The sequence below is a fragment of the Octopus bimaculoides genome, chromosome 12 (assembly GCF_001194135.2).
Source record: "Octopus bimaculoides isolate UCB-OBI-ISO-001 chromosome 12, ASM119413v2, whole genome shotgun sequence".
NCBI lineage: Eukaryota > Metazoa > Mollusca > Cephalopoda > Octopoda > Octopodidae > Octopus > Octopus bimaculoides.
This window is the reverse complement of record NC_068992.1, coordinates 58,840,612-58,845,951: the sequence shown is the minus strand read 5'-3', so window position 1 is coordinate 58,845,951 and position 5,340 is coordinate 58,840,612. Positions and strand designations below refer to the sequence as shown.

Below are 5,340 nucleotides of genomic sequence, written 5' to 3'. Positions count from 1 at the left end.
ATTTTTTTAAATTTTTATTATTATTATTATTATTATTATTATTATTATTATTATTATTATTATTATTATTATTATTATTATTATTATTATTATTTTTATCATCATTATTATTATTAGCATTATTATTATTATTTGTTTTTTAATTTTATTATTATTATTATTATTATTATTATTATTATTATTATTATTATTATTATTATTATTATTTATAAAGCCAACGGGCTGGCAGAATCTTTAGCATGCCGGACAAAATACTTAGCGGTATTTTGTCTGTAGTCATGTTCTGAGATCAAATTCCGCCGAGGTCCGACTTTACCTTTCATACTTTCGTAGTCGATAAAATAAGTACCAGTTATGCACTGGGATCGATGTACTCGACTTGCCCGTTCCCCGAAATTACTGGTGTTGTGCCTAAATCCGAAATCACTACTACTACTACTACTACTATTACTACTACTACCATTTACACTGATTTTTCATCCGTGTTTTTTCTTAAATACCACATTCTTCTAAACTTCTCTTTTACCTCAGACTCGCAATCTGCCATCACTTCTTTACTCCCCTCAACATCTTGCTCTAAAATACAACTTGATTACATCTACATGGTTGCTTTCCTATGCCACTTCTCTCCCATATTTGCATCTCGCCACACACCCATATACACCCCAAACCCACCACACGCAACTACCGCCACACACTCCCGCACACACACACACACACACACACACACACACACACACATAGACAACAACAACAACCTCTATGTCATATCTATAATCGAATGCCATCCTTTATATTCATACTTCACCTGTTTCCTCCTCACTTCTTAATTCCATCCATACAACCACATGCCTAGCTGGCTCCTAATTCCTAATTTTTTTCCAACAAACTTTTCTCATCGTCTTCTTTTTCGTTTTCTCTTTCTTCTGAAGAAGGACTTGCGCTCAAAACGTCAAAAGTCATTTTTTTTTCTTTTTAAACGTTAAACTTATTTTCACTCTTTCAGAACTATGTATGTATGTATGTATGTATGTATGTATGTTTGTATGTATGTATGCGCACACACACACACACACACACACACAAACACATACACACACACACACACACATACATATATATATATAAAGTATGGGGCTTAATTCACTGGTGATCTAAACGACTAGGTAAGTGCTGTAATGGATTACTAGGGCTCCAAGGTCATAGCCGAGACGGTAGTTATGGAGCCATTGCAGATTTCCCCGATATAGCAGATATATAATTGTTAAAGAGGACAACAAACGTTAAGGCAAGGCAAACACCTCAAGTCATTTGAGATGCTTGCCTGTTTATGTATATGTATGTGTGTATATGTATGTGTGCGTGTGTGTTTGCATAAAGGCAATTGGCCTAATGGGTAGGGTGCTTCACTCAGGTTCACAAAGTCATGGTTTCTATTTCCGGGTGGATCAATGCGTAGCTTTGTTGAACAACACGCTTCGTCTGACGTTGGTCTACGATCACTTCCGCATCTGACGTGCAGCACGCCGTGCACCTCTGCAGGTAATGTCAATTTTAAGGGAAGGTGTGAGCTAATGTACAGCACAAATATTTGATCCCTAGAAACAAATCATCTTTGCAGTTGTTCTTCAGAAAATAGCGTTTAAAATAGTCGAGTCCACCATCTATCTATCCATCTATCTATCTATCTATCTATCTATCTATCTATCTATCTGTCTATATATCTATCTATTTATCTCTCTCTCTATACACACACACACACACACACACACACACAAGGTATCTCATTATGTTGGGACACAAGCAATGACATGGTCTTACACAAGTGTGGATGAGACAAGATGGCAGTACCACTTGTCATACGGTATGACTTTCAATGACAATCTTTCGTAATAGTTCATTTCCTGTTCTGGTGACATCCACTGGCCGCCCAGATCATCAGTCGATTGTATACTGAGAAATGCCGCACGTCTGTAGAACTCAAATAAAGCATTAGGAGAGAGGGAGAGAGAGAGAGAGAGAGAGAGAGAGAGAGAGAGAGAGAGAGAGAGAGAGGGAGACAGACAGACAGACAGACAGACAGACAGACAGACAGACAGACAGACAGAGATAGCGAGCCAACCCAGCTGATATGCCACGCGGTATTATGGTAGACATGGCAAAGAAAGTAGTCACTACATAAGATCTTTAATTGACGTCTGCAAGAAAAAAATGAATTAAAATTGAATTAAAAACACACATACCATTGAGGGGTCAGACATTATCGTTGTTCCAATTGCGTAGAAGAGTTTAGTTTTGAGTTTATGTGCGACACAAGTTTCTTCCGTTGATATGGATAGTGGAAGTAGCAAATTTTTTGACGAAACTGTAGTTCGCCTTCTTTTAAATATCTTATGGCATCTATGAAGAAGAGCTTACTTAAAATATTTTAGGAAAATCTCGTCAACATTAGCACAAACGTTTAAACTATAAAGAGGATTATACTAAATCAATTTTCGTTGATAGTATTTTGCGCTTACAAATATTTTAGTTGTTCTTTATGTAATGCTTCATTATAATAAGTATTTCTAACATAGACATAAAGTCAGCAGTTATAAGCAAAGGGGACAGGTCTTTCCATCGATCCTATGCTTCACCGGTAGTTTTATTTCATAGATCTCATAGGAGCGAAAGGTAAATTTGACCTCGGCTGAATTTGGGCCGAGAACGTTAAGAGACGAAAGAAATAGCACAAAACAGGCGAATAGACCACTCTAACCATCCTTCCAATTCACCAATCAGCATAGCTAAGAGGTTTTACTATAATAAATAAATAAAGGATAAATTAACATTATAACAATTATCAAGTCATTAGCCAACATAATTTACAGATGGGAATTTATCGTTAACAAGCAAGTAATGACACAGCAAACAAATGAAAATGTCATTGCTAATTAAACTTTCAATGAACAAACGCAACACATCATCATAAAGGGTTATCAATAATTACTGGAGGACCATGAGTTTCAACTCACTACCACTCCCGGAACCACGATTGGCTGCCACCAACATTGCTACCACTACCACCACCACCACTTACTGAGCTTACTACAGAGAGCTTACTGCAGAACACAAACGCTAACGTCTTGAGGTCTGTCATTGTTCACTTGATCGCTACAACAATGAGGTCGAGGAATTTTTGAGCAGAATAGTCTCAGGAGATGAATTGCAGATCCATCATTAGGAAGTAGAATCTAAGAGACCGAGTGGAAACATCCTGGCTCGCCAGCGACGAAGAAATTCAAGACTCAGCCTTCCGTGGGAAAGGTGATGCTAATCCTTTTTTGGGACTCAACGGAACCTTTATTGGAAGATTATCTGGGAAAGGGGTATCCGATCAACAGTGCAAGATACAGTACTTTGCTGGCCAATAAACTGAAGCCAGCAATTTGCACCAAACGCCGAAGCCTATTGTCGAAGAAAGTTTTGTTGTTGCATAAGAATGCACTCCCATACATGGCCGCTCAGATCGTTAAAGCCATTAACCAGTTGGGTTTTAAGGCGCTGGAACTAATTGAGTTTTGAGGTGCCTACAGCCCGGATCTCGCCCCTTCTAACAATCATATCTTTGGACCGCTCAAAGATGGTTCACGAGGTCGTCGATTTCCTACGGATGAAGATATGTAATTTGAAGGGAGAATATGTTGTTACCAAAAACACTGGGATTAATCCAATGAATTGACAGCAAGGTATGTAAAAGTACTTTTCTAAACAAAATTTCTGCGTACGGTCCTGTCGTGCGCATATTCACACCAACACTTTCACACAAATGCTGGTTGCTCATATACATAACTATAACTGGATAAAAATTTGGTACATATTTACAATAACACCATACTTGCTAAATACTAATCCTAACTGTAACCCTAAACCATAAATTTGCTAACAGCAGGGCCGGCGCTAAGCCCCTGCATAATAATCCTCCATAGATTGCTGGAGTAGCTCACCCACCGATGCCATCGTTCAACTAGTAAGGAGAGACGAGATCGGTGGCTGTCCTACTTCTGGACACCTAACGCTATGCATCGCACCTAGTCTTGATCCGTTCTTCATCTAACGTTGCAATTCTGCTTTTTATGCGTTACGTTTCACCTCTCAGTGAACTCAGTAACAACTGATCGCGAAAGGCTGGTACACAAAAGTTTGATGCGCAAAAAGTTACCAAAGTACCGATCTTCCGAGAAAATGGGTCTTATCTTGAGTTTTCGTCTGTTAAAAAGAACCCAACCAAAGTACAATTCTTAGTCGTTCGTGTTTACATCTAAAGCAATATGTGCAAGCATACTCTAATGTAGTTAAAATGCTTGTGTGTTTTTTTTCTTTCAGTTTGCGTTTACTATTAATATTTTGCGCTACAATTAAAGTAGTATTCTATTTTTTGTTTTGTGTGTGTAAAATGTACCATTTGGTTTAAACGGGGGGTAAAAACGGTAACAAACGGGTGTAAACTAAAGTTTTAAGCAAGACTTACTTCGAAATACGTTTGTCGTCTTCAGCAGTAAATATAATAATAATAATAATAATAATAATAATAATAATAATAATAATAATAATGATAATTTTTTCTATTGGCCCATGACATGGAAGACAATATCGAAGGCCGAGTAACAGCACAAAAAAATACAAAAACAAAAGCATGTGGGGTTAACATCAATCAAGGGGAGATACTACCGCATTAAAAGATATAACAGAAGATATATAATAGAAAGCAGAGAAATAAGTAATTGGTATTTATTTTATGGTACCCGAAATTAACATGTAAGTGGCTGAGTACTCTACAGACACGTACACTCTTAACGTAATTCCCACGGGGATTCAGCGTGATAGAATATGACAAGGCCGGCTCTTTGAAATACAGGTACTAATCATTTTACCAGCTGAGTGAACTAGAGCAACGGGAATATCTTACTCAAGGACACCGCGTCGCTATTGAACTCACGACTATTCGATCATGAGCCAACTGCTCTAAACACTAAGCCATGCGCCTTTATATTATACTAGAAACATAGTAAAAAAATAAAAGAATGTGCTTTTTTTTTAATAATGCTATTTTTAAAACTTTTCCCTTTGCGAAAACATAGTCACTTGGCCATGCTGGAGCACCACATTTAGTCGAACAAATCGACCCTTGGACTTATTCTTTGTAAGCCTAGTACTTATTCTATCGGTCTCTATTTTGCCGAACCGCCGGGTCACGGGGACGTAAATACACCGACATCAGTTGTCAAGCGATGATGGGGGGGACAAACACAGATACACAAACACACAGATACAGACACACACACAACACCCCTCCCCCCA

General features: G+C 37.9%; 1 protein-coding gene across 7 annotated transcripts in view; it reads left to right on the top strand.

Moving 5' to 3' along the window:
* The window catches only part of LOC106874495 (uncharacterized), a 57,598-nt gene that overhangs the window by 17,075 nt on the left and 35,183 nt on the right, over positions 1-5,340 (top strand). Inside the window, exon 1 of one of the 7 annotated variants that reach the window (XM_014922292.2) lies at positions 3,065-3,728. The exons of the other annotated variants lie outside the window; for them this stretch is intronic. The gene's annotated coding sequence lies outside the window, so the exon portion shown is untranslated. Of the gene's footprint in view, positions 1-3,064; positions 3,729-5,340 lie in introns of those variants that run through there. 7 annotated transcript variants of the gene reach the window in all.